Raw genomic sequence first — 12,767 nt, forward strand, 5'->3', positions numbered from 1 at the left:
TTTTCATCCTGTACACAAATACTTCAAACAGTGAAACATTTTACGTAAGCCTACTATGCAATTATCCTTCATTTTGTGCTGTTGTGCAATGTCTGTGATATTTTGATATATATTTATGATGATGCTGAAAAGGTTTAAAATATGATTAAAAAGGATGAGATACTTGTTCAGGTGGAAAATAAAAGGTATTTCCATCAAATTCATTTGTACTCTTGTCATATTATGTGCCGTGTTCTTTGTAAGGATTAGGGCATGCACAAATAGGTACAGTGAAAATCCCTTAGGCCTACTGTGGTAATTTTCTGCGTACAGGATGAAAAATGACTACTTTTACACGATCGGCATTTTCTCAGCAACCCAAAGTGCTATTTTCATGATTGTTTCAGTATTTACAAGAGCTTTAATCCAGTATTTACAGAAGCTTTAATCTGATACCCAAAACATAAAAATCCACCGATCCCTTTTTTGTTTAAAAGGCAAATGTTTTAGGTTGCCTTTTTTGGGGGTCACCCTGTATAGAAAATGAAGCTGGAATGATGTTGGCCTTGCTATACAAGACCCACTGGCTTAGCGAAAACCATCCTCCGGGGAACTGTTGACAGGAAGAGACGGAGAGGTGTTAGACAGAATTAAAGGTGAAAAGATGTTTGCGGTGACCCATGCGGGCTCTCGCCCAGGACGTCATGACGTCTGTGGCTCTGGCACACAAGGGTGCACACCGGTAAATAGGTTTAAACCCATCCGCCGAGCTTATGAATAAAAGTTAGAGAGTTCTGAGAGCCATAAAATTGGGGAATTGAAGAGATATGGTAATGAACCTCTGGCCCGGACTTGGGCTTCCAATTCTGAACATTTTGGATGCAATTGGGCTAGAAAGTGGCGCTATTTTGCCATGTTGAGGAGGAATCGCATACTTTTCCGCTTTGGGGAAATAAGGGTCATCTCTTTGAGTGAGAATATCTCGAAAAGTCACTGGTCAACCGACAAAAAAATGAAAAGAAAATGAAAGATGACATGTTGATCATCATTTTTCTGTGCAGCTTGAATACCTGTGAGAGTTCTGATTTTTTTTTAAAGAATTTTGAAGTATGGGCGTTAAGCACTAGTGTCTATGGGAATGTATTTGCAGGGTTGCTTCCTGGACGAGAATAGTGTGCAGCTAATTGTCACATTTGCCGTGGCGCTTTTGCGCTTGCCGCGGCGCTGTTGCGCTTGCCGCGGCGCTGTTGCGCTTGCCGCGGCGCTGTTGCGCTTGCCGCGGCGCTTTTGCGCTTGCCGCGGCGCTTTTGCTTTTGCCGTGACAGTTGTGGGCCACCGTATCGTATGAGGGCGAACTCCAAACGAACGGCGAGCGGCAAATATCACACAATGGAACTTCAGTTAGCAAAGTAACTTGCATTTTGTCATGAAGTTTGCCTCGCTATAAATATAATGCCGCGCCTTCGCGCGAAGTATGAACCCACAACCTCCTGCTTACTAGTGCAGACGTCTTCCCACTGAATCACCGAGCTAATTGTCAGGGTCGCTGGCTGGTTCGAATCTGAACCGAACAATTCCATCATATCAATATAAATAGCATAAACATTACGATTAATAGTACAGAAAGATGCTACAAAAATTGATCGAAATCAGTCAAGTAGAACCCTAGGTAATTTATAATGCATGGTCTTCAATTTTCATACCTAAATTATACATTGAAATAAGTCATACATTTCAACTTTGTTGCTTTTCACGTCACTTCATTTTGATATATCACGAGGTGGCATCTTACTGTGTAGACAAGTGTGACTATTCCTTAACATTTAGATCTTTAGAAGGCAAATTCTATTAAAAGTAGTTCAGGCGACTTGTCATTTCGATGTGTTGGGTAACAATTAGGCTAATAGCCTAGTTAATGATTGAGTAGGGACGAAGTGACCCCATATTATTATCAGGTTTGTTCGTCACTAACATAGTATGCATGCCAAGATTCAAGACTGTATACTAATTTGCACCGGACGGGCGTCGGGCCAGCATGTGGAGAAATTAGTAGGAGCGAATGACCAAATTATATTGGATCGTGGGAGAAATGACATGACGCACGAGGGCGGTACAGTACATTACCACGCTCTCCGGTTCTCCAGCAGGTTTCAAGTGCATGGTTTCAATGTGCCTCGCCCACGTACTCCTCATCATGCGGGTGACGGAAAACACACAAGATAATGTCTAACCTAAACTTGTAATACGTTTTTGACTGGGATGATAATTCTTTACCTTAGTCGTCCGACGGAAGGGAAGTTTCCCATTTTTGCCCCCACTAATGAGGGTTTTTCGTGGGTTTTTCGCCTTTCCTGGGAGCAGTTACAACTTAAGGAGGGCGTCACTTTCTTGTTTCTCATGATAGTGCACTTATAACAGAAAAATTGTCATTTTTTTCAGACGCTTGATCTCGATTGAAATTGTTCTCCTATATGTAATGTTGTATGTTTATTTTTTGGTGGGCCGTTTGCATTTGTTCTAGCTCCTGGGAAAATTAGGATCCCAGACTACCTGTTTATTGTGAACGAATTAATTAACTATCATACAACACAACTGTGTGAAGCTGTGAGTCGCCCTAATTTCCCATTTGAAGGCATCTGTATGGCCAAGTTCTTAGCAAGTTCAGCATTGTGACCTAAACTTGTTTTTCTTTGTATTTTATCAATTGCTTCTTTGCCAGTCTAGATTAGGCTGGCCATTGCTTTATGGTATTAAAACGATTTAATTTCTTGTTATAACATTTTAATTTAGTAAATAACTGTTAACTCACATTCACGTCAGTCTGCCAAGCCAAAACTTGCATGGGCTACACTGTGCTTCAGCTAGGTTAAGATATAACTCAGTGAATAATGTACATGAACATGTGTGCCATTGACACAAACATTTCCTTGGCTTATATTATTGTTTTTAAATTATGTTGTTATTTTCAACAGGCAATTTGCCAAATGTACTAAGACAAGGAACTGTTATAGGAACTATGAAAAATTCACTAATGACGCACGACCATTCCTATTTGATTCAAAGTTGAATTTCTTGAACTACATCCAACAGTTTTCTCGACATGCTCAAAACATCATTCGTGTGTTTGGTTAGATAGTGTTAATTGCTGTTCTTCCTCGCACATTACGATTATATGTGAAATGATTACAAGAATTACGTTCTTTAAGTACGGCTGATATGGTAGATGTACATCCTATCATGCGTTTACATGTCGTCATATGAAATGATTTGTTTCAATTTGAACCATTTATGGTAAGCTATTCCGGGTATTCTTTGCTTTTGGGCTTTCGTCATTAACCTGTTGGCGTTTTTTCTCCGAGTGTTTTGTGGGGAGCCGTCCTACACAGATGCTGCTTGGCAACCCGATCTGCTTGGACGACTTGTGGCGTGTTTTCCCCACACAAACACTGGTTCTATCTGTCTATTACCGCAATTATCTCAGCTTATTCCTCGAAATGTCATATGATTCTATCAAACAGTTTTATATTGTGTTCTGAATTGTTAACAAGGTTATATTTAAATATGTAATATTAATATTGTGATTTTTCTCGCACTTCAAAGGAAGTTTTTTAATTGTTGGTAAAGTAAAAGGAAATTATATGTATGTATCTACTTACATCCCAAACGTTTTGAATCTGATTCTGAGTGGGAAGTAGTATTACTGGTTAATGTTTTATGGCAACTATACTTTACTTTGAAAAATGTAATATCGCCATGGAAACAATCTAAAGATTTCAATGAACATTTTCTTGCAATGTATTTATTAATTTACGTAAAACTGCAAATACTAAATTAAATATAAAATATAAATAATATACAATGTGTTAAATTAAAAATAAAATATTAAGGACTCCTGAACCCCAATGGAGATTGGTTGTTTCAGTTATAGATGTGTATTCATTTCGAGTTCGAGTAACGCAAGTCCGTAAAAAAGCTTTAATCTTTCCAAACAAACACTTGCATAATGGACAGGTTTCCTGGTGTAGTGCTTAGCTTCACTTAGAGCCGGGATATTGATTCATCGCATCCTCAATTAACACTTTTTATGCAATTTCATGACATCTTTATGTGACTATGAATTGTTTATAATGTAATTTGAACCTTAATTAAAACAATACAACAACATCTGCATGTGATTTTAAGTGTATTTCGAGTGATTCTGGGGAATTAGGCAGAATTTGGATAAATCTGACAGATTTTTGAAGCAAATTTAGCAGAATTTGGGCATTTGGTCACCCTGCGCGCGGCTGACCACGTTGTTTGACAGGCAAACTGCACGCACAGTGCCGCACTGTACATAGGGGTGCAGCGGGCCAGTAAATCGGTCCGAAATTGCTGAGGCCGGCCAAATCACGATTTGCATGCCCTCAAATTCTTCAGTATATTTGAGAATGCTGTGGGCCATGAACTTGAGGGTTTGTAAAAAATATGGGTGAAAGCCGTGCACAGGACTGAGAGCTTGCAGTTCTGTGTAATTTGGATGTAATTTGGACCCTAAAAGTGCTCTATTTTGCAATGGAGTGTAGGCATCGTTTTTCAAAATGGCGATGGGCTTCAGGACTATTTTCAGGGGTGATCATCTTCAGATGGAAATTTCTCTTAAAAGTCATCAGTTGACCCCCCGAATATTGAAAAGAAAATGAAAGATGATGAAATAAGCTTTAATTGGATGTGTGTCTCGAACACCTTGGAGAGTTGTGAGTATTTTCCCCGAATTTTTTGAAGTGGGAGCATTTACAATTGGGGTCTATGGAAGTTTATTTACTGGTCTGCTACCATAGGGGCACTGTCAAAAGCGGACACTCATGGACTCTCTCGGACAGTAGGCGGCGCTCTTCATCCCTGCGGTCTGACGTGCACGATTTTTTTCCGACAGGCCGATGTCGCCGCCCTGATTTTGCTGCTATCATTCAGCCTCCCCGCCTGGCTGGCTCTTAAAATCTTTAGCCCGTTGCAATTTGCCACCCTGCAACAGATGTAACATCAGGCGTGCAGGGGCGGATCCAGGAATTTTGGCGGGGGGAGGAAAGTGCATTAAAGTAATGTAATGCTAGAAAATTATCAACTCAATTTGAAAATCTATCTCTCAAGATTCTCCCTGATCTGGGGGAGGGGGGGGGGTCCCCCACCTCCGTGGGCGTCGCCAGGACTTTTTCTAACGGGGGGCAAAAAAGTGTTTCCCAAAAAATTCTTGTCTTTCTTAACAAATTAATTCTCGATTTATCAGTTAAAGAGGGGGGCAGGGGTTTTTCATTAAAATTGGCCAAAATATGAATTTCTTTTTAATGATATATCTTTCCCTAAATCGAGTTGGAATGGGTTCGAGGGTTCCTTACAATTTTTTTCAGGAAGTTAGGAGCATTTTAATTTTTGGACCAATATTGACAAAAATTGCAAGGGGTTAGCCTTGCAGGAGACGGCAGCGGAAGGCACGTGCTGCTGCCGAAAGCTTCTGAAGAAATGCAGGGTCATCCCCGATGTCATTGCACACTACTCGATCATGTGTTGCGCAAAACGATCGAAGAGGTGCAGGCGCGGATCTGCGGGAGGGGGGTCCCCCCACCTCCATGGGCGTCGCCAGGACTTTTTCTAGAGGGGGCCAAAAAACATTTCCCCCAAAATGCTTGTATTTCCCAACAAATTCTCGATTTATCAGTTAAAGGGGGTGGCAAGGACATTTTGCACCCCCCCCCAGCTCATTAAATTTACACTATGACTTCGCGTCTCTTTTTTATTTTTTAATTTTTTTTTTGGCCTTTCTCGGGGGGGGGGGGGGAGGGGACAAGCGCCCCCCTCCTTGCACCCCTTGCGATACCCATGCCCAGTTCTGTCCCCCAAAAAATCATAGAATTCCGTGAAAAAAAAATGCGAAACACCCCCTCCCCCCTTTCTGACACGCTTAAACTGTTTACTGGTAATAATGTCCACTTTGCACAAAAATACGGACATCGGCAGCTTTGTTAGGGGGTATATGGATATTCTGTGATATAGGCCTAGTGTTAAATAATAACCGCTGTAGAATAGGTTTACTTTTTGTGTCAGAGCAGGGGAGGGGTTCAAACCCAAGCCCCCCCCCAAAAAAAAAAAAAAATTGCTCAGGATCCGCTGCTGCATGTTTCTGACTGTAAAACAGCAAGTCCGTAAAAGCCCCATGCAATGGATTTTATGTACATTCTTGTATTCCACTTGACTTTGTTTTTCATTTTGAATTTCCAGTTGTAAGGGTGATGGACTTTGTTATCTCGCGTTCCCCCCCCCCCCCTATTTTGCGAATTACTATATTTGTTGGGAATGTTCACAAATAAAGAAACGTTATTTGAAAGATGTAAATAATGTTCATATTACAATGTACATCTTTATTTTTTCCCGGTATAATATAGCGTATTTACGTCCAATTGGAAATTGCGCCATTAATAATGGTAGTCGTATTGATCGAACGAAACTCCGTTTTAATGATAGTCAAGTATGATTCATTGATTCATGACATAGACCTCTGCTTCGTTTTCAAAACTACCGTACATCTGCCGAGCAAATGCAAATATCAAACTAAACCAAAGTATAAAAGATAGAGGATAAAAAAAAAATCAAAAAGTTATGTGCTAGTCAAGCTTTCAGGGATCGGTCTGAGCCATAACAATGCCCCAGCCGATCCCTTAGTTCTCTTCCGGGGTCTCGGCGTCCCCGACCAATACACACTTCCTTCTCTGTCCATCCATATAACCCCGGAGGGCCAGGCACCATGTAAAAGCAAAGAGCTAAGGGAGGAACAGGGCGGCCCCTAAACCTGATCCTCCGAGTGGACCAAATGCCCTGAACCTGTACGAAGGCGCCAACCTGGAACTCACGGACAGTACTAGCAGCAGTGCTTACCGGTTAAGCTAAGGTACCGTTGGTAATTTACGACGGGAAATTAAACATCTTATATAATGACTGAACGGGTGCGATTAAAACCAAAACGACACCGACGGGATTCGAACCCGTGCCCCGCGCGATGTGTTAAAGGCGAATCTAACCACTAGGCCATTCGGCTTTCTTAGAGTTCTTCTCAAAAATAATAGGTGGAGAAACGTGGCACATTGGTGGGTCCATTCTGTTTGGGCTCCATGGACGAAAAGAAGTTGACATTTCGGGCAATAATGAGCCCACTGTTTTCATTTCTTTGGAAAATTGTATACGGCAGCCTCGTTAGTCGTAGGCCTACGTGTGCTAAACGTACCTCTCGTTACGCAACAATGGAAACTATTATCATGCAGGCCTTTTTTGAAAAAGACATCAGGAGTGCAGAGGCGGATCCAGGAATTTTGGCGGGGGGGGGGGAGGGTTCAGGCCCGTTAAGGATATATGTTTATATTCGATTGTTGCGGACAGGTAGACCTTATAATTATTATAATTGTGATAGATGTACATTTTTTGTGTGCGTCAGAACATGGGTGGGGGGTTGGCGGGGGGGGGGGTTCAATCCTCTCTCAGGGGTTCCGCGCCTGACTTCTACTCTTTGTATTTGGACATACATAGATTCTCAACTCCCCTACTACTATTTTAAAATCGTACGGACGTCTTTAAAAAGAAAAGGATTTTTTTTTTACGGATTTGTTTGTTAACACTGTTTATCAGGCCTATATGCATATTCCATTCGCTGTTCCAAACAGTCCTTCGTCAGCCTGTTATCAAACATTATTTTCGTAAAAAATAATATGAACTAGAAGTTCTCATCCTTAATTAAAAAAAAAAAAAAAACGACTATTAAAATGTACACCAGGACATGCACCGCATTACACTAGGTGCGCTGTTCATGACACCGATGTGCACAGCGCTTCGCTCGTACCCCCGCCCCGTGCAGCTTGGGCCCAGGACGCTGGGCCGGGAAGGGCTGGCGAGCTTCACAGAATATTGTAAAGGAATGTGGGGATGGCATTCTGGGTAACTTATCATTTTTTTTAAATTTTTTTTTCCATTTATTGCGTCTAGCGCTTTTATTTCTCGCAACATTGTTTACATTTTTTAGAAAAACATACGTACTTAATACATAGTTACATTATATTACATTAATTAAAATAACATGTTACAAAAACTTATTTCAGAAGACTTTGTTTTTCTTCTGTAATTTAGCTCTCCAATAAAGTTCTCGAATGAAAGTGTCAAAAGTGGGGTAACTTATCATGGCCTATACCTAAAGACATAATTAAAGCTGCTGTATAGCTGTTTAAAAGGGTGCAGGCTACTAGTCCGTTTCCCCAGACCCCATTGTCCTTTGGACTTAAAAAAAATATATATTTAGGTGCATCATGGGCCGGGAAACAGTCGAGGTGCAGCAGGCCAGTAAATCGGTCCGAAATTGCTGAGGCCGGCCAAATCACGATTTGCATGCCCTCAAATTCTTCAGTATTTGAGCATGCTGTGGGCCATGAACTTGAGGGTTTGTAAAAATATGGGTGGAAGCCGTGCACAGGACTGGGAGCTTGCAGTTCTGTGTAATTTGGATGTAATTTGGACCCTAAAAGTGCTCTATTTTGCAATGGAGTGTAGGCATCGTTTTTCAAAATGGCGATGGGCTTCAGGACTATTTTCAGGGGTGATCATCTTCAGATGGAAATTTCTCCTAAAAGTCATCAGTTGACCCCCCAAAATTGAAATACGCTTTAATTTGATGTGTGTCTCGAACACCTTGGAGAGTTGTGAGTATTTTCCCCGAATTTTTTGAAGTGGGAGCACTTACCATTGGGGTCTATGGAAGTTTATTTACTGGTCTGCTACCATAGGGGCACTGTCAAAAGCGGACACTCATGGACTCTCTCGGACAGTAAAAAAATGTTTCCCAAATTTTTGTTTTCTTTCTTAACAAATTCTCGATTTATCAGTTAAAGAGGGGGGCAGGGGTTTTTCATTAAAATTGGCCAAAATATGAATTTCTTTTTAATGATATATCTGTCCCTAAATCGAGTTGGAATGTGTTCCAGGGTCTTTTACGAGTCTTTCCAGGAAGTTTGGAGCATTTTCATTTTTGGAAGAAAATTGACAAAAATTCCAAGGGGTTGGCCTTACATTTTTCATAAAAATCGAACACCTTGGAGAGTTGTGAGTATTTTTCCCGAATTTTTGAAGTGGGAGCATTTACCATTGGGGTCTATAGAAGTTTATTTACTGGTCTGCTACCTTAGACTTTGTGCACAACCGCTGAAGAGGCGTCTGGTGTTCTTTCGATTTGTTACAGGGGCAGTGCCACCTGCGTAAAGCTAGCCGCGTATTCGGCCCGATACTCCGCCGTGGATTAAAAAGTTCCGAGGCCAATAAACAACACTATTGCTGTGATTTGATGTTGAATGCAGATTTAATTAAAAAAAATCACAATTTTGCTGCCTTTTTCCATAACCCCACGTCGGATATCGACGACTAAGGTTCGTGCTCTCGGAGCGCAATATACCTCTAGTTTAAACTATGGTCCGGGTCCACTGGGCTTTAAACACATTACTAGTACATCGCCGTAAAAATGGTCCTCCAATCATTCTGCACAAAACCCCAAGCGTCTGGGGTTTGTGCACAAACCATATCAGTCGGCCTATCACGCTCAATTGACTTCGGCAACCCAAACCCTAGAGTTTGTTTCTGCATTCATAATAGGGGACGTTGAACAATAGAGGGTCCCCAGTTGGCGATCTGAACACATTCTCGTAAAAAGTTGGTCCTGTACTTCTGTCTTGGAAACATTTACTTGGAAACATTTATTTCAATGATGTCATTCATTACAATTATGTACAATCATGTATAAATTAAGAAAGGTCAGTAGTAATATATATGACAGTTATGTACACAGTGATTACTAATAAGTATAAAATTAAATGACAACAGTTAGGTATAAGGTTGAGCAGACGCTTTTGTGCCCTTACCTATGGACAGCCATACAACCAAAGTACTGTAACAAGGGACAAACAAAACACAACGGTAGACAGACAGGACACGTGTGTGAGACAAGGCCTAAATATTAATGCACATATAACATTTCAATTTATGAATATGATTCGATAAAATGAGTTTTTAAATTTTTGACAAAGACAGATAGTGAGGGTAACAGTTTAAGAGAATCATCTAAACTATTCCAGTACAAGGTGCCTTGATGAATCACACTGTTTTTTGACATTGACGTCCTGTTAAATTGGACAAACAGATTTCCCTTAGCACTACTTCGGGTGTTATATACATGAACATTAGATGCTAAGGTAAAACAAGAATCAAAACAGGACGGGAGTAGATTATGCTTAAATTTAAACATTAATTTACCTAAATTAAGGTAATATAAGTCATTACATTGTAATATATTTAATTTAGCAAATAACGGAGCAGAATGATCACGATAGCCAGCATTTGCAATTAAACGAACTGCTCGCTTCTGTAAAGTAAGTAATTTGTTACACTTAGATGGCAAACTGCCCCAGGTCAAGATTGAGTAATTTAAGTATGGTAAAACAAATGAATTATACAATGTTAATAAAATCTTACTCGGAAGATAATATTTCAAACGATTCATTATTCCAACGTTCTTTGATATTTTTGTCGCTACTTCATCAATATGATGTTTCCAAGTGAGATTTTCATCAATAGTTACACCCAGGAATTTAGTTATCTTAACCTGATTAAGCCTTGAGTTATTTAAAGGGAAAATACAACATTTGCAAACATCAAAAAATAAAACTACCAAATCGTTTTGAAATACCTTGCTGGACTGTTAGTGAATGACAGTGTAAAGCATCCTGTAAAATCATGGCACCTGGTATACTGTCATTTTCAAGAAAAGTGGTATTTTTGTATCAATTTCCAACGCTGATCGGCCGATCAGCGTTGGAAAAAACTGGTTTTTTTTTTCAAATACTGGCCCCAATTGACCATCGCACTTGTTTGCAATCGATTACAAACCTATGAACGGGTACGAGCCAGCTAGACTGGTTCCCTGACCTCACAATTCCCCAATGTATGTAAACTGCTCTGTTTCTTCTTATATGGAGTCAGGGAACCAGATACAGGAAAATGATTGTTTTTCTTGGTTTTTATAGCATTTTCGAACCCAAAACCTCAAAAAAGTTAGTGTAACTATATTTGCTTTATATTTCCAACCCCCAATTCCATCCATTTCTGAAAATTACAGCAAAAGCAAATGATGTATATTCCCTTTAAATTCAGAGGAACAGATTGTGTGTACTTGTACTGATTGGCACAAAAAATCATATAATTTGACTTGACGACATTAATAGATAATTTATTTGCGAGAAGCCATGTATTGATCTTTTCAAGTTCCATATTTAGGTTACTAATTGCTTCATCTACATTATCGTGAGTGTACAACAAACTTGTATCATCTGCAAATAAACAAAATGTTACAGTGTCTGAAGTATTACATATATCATTAATATAAAGAAGAAATAGTAGAGGACCCAAAACTCATTCTTGATGATGTGGCTTGTGTTTTTTGTTTAGAATGACTAGGACCAACCTTCACGGCATATGTGTCAGTAATGCCCGAATGCAGCCAAATATACACACTGTGTGGGTGTGTGAGTTTGTTTCTGCATTCAATAGGGACGTTGAACAATAGAGGACAATAGGGTCCCCAATTCCCGAAGGTCCCCAATTTACGATCGTGTACAAAACATATGGGAGGTCTTCCTAACTGTTAGGTACAAACAAAAGAGGGACAATAGGGGTCACTGATTGCAGGCAATTATATACACTTCTGTGCGTGGGCGGGGGATGCCGCGAAACAGGCCTCCCATTTCCGGAGGCCCGTTAGACTGGTTCCCAGACCAAAAGATTCCGACTATTCCTGATGAATCTTAGGTCAGGTAGCCTCCGTTAATACAATGTATTACAATTTACATCACGTGACTAAAACGGGAGGAATTCCTCCTTTTTCCGAAACTGTCCGAAGTTTGCCGAATTCATTTCGTCGACAATCACTCGGATAGTGTCCGAGTATTTCCGAGTATAATATAGGTTTTATTAATTGCTAATTGCTTATTAAAAACTTAAAAAAAACTAGTTGATAATTAATATCCATTGCTTTTATTTAGAAAACTTGAAATTCAACGACGATTTTGCACTCGGATCGTATACGAGGGGCGAACTTTTTGCTGCGTCATGCACTAGTTTGAATTTGACGACCGTTACCGGCATTTTCCAAAACGCGGCGTGGTCTCAATTCGGCTCCGCCTGCTAACAGTGCTGTTTGGGTGTCCAACTTTGAAGATTCCAGGTTAAAATTAGTCAATGTTTTTTTTACAGAAGTATTAAACTGTATATCATAACTATGATATATGAAGCAAGTGATTTATTTAAAAAAAAAATTATCGGAACATTAAAAGCTTTATGTGATAAAGCGAATTCGGAAACGAAGTCGAGCTTTGAAAAAGGGCCGTCAATGTCGTCATGTTTATTTTTAGCCACGGAGGCTGCCTGACCTACAATTTAGACGTGTAGACGTCGGGGGAAATTGTCAGGTCGGGGAACCAGACTAGAGGCCCGTGCCCAACCCCATCCCACTGACCCCAGTTATTATGCCACCGAAAAGGCAGTTATAAGGCCAAAAAAAAAAGTCTCCGGTTTCTGGTATGGAGCTTGCCCAAAAAGTGGTGCGGCGACGCAGCTTTTTTTTTTTTTTTTATCCTGACTTTTTTGCTTCAAATGTCGGCTGATGACTGCAAATGGTGCCCGAATAAACTAGTGCAAATTATATGGGAGTCCAGAGAGGCCACATAAAGCTT

Source organism: Patiria miniata, unplaced genomic scaffold (genome assembly GCF_015706575.1).
Source record: "Patiria miniata isolate m_02_andy unplaced genomic scaffold, ASM1570657v1 HiC_scaffold_2, whole genome shotgun sequence".
NCBI lineage: Eukaryota > Metazoa > Echinodermata > Asteroidea > Valvatida > Asterinidae > Patiria > Patiria miniata.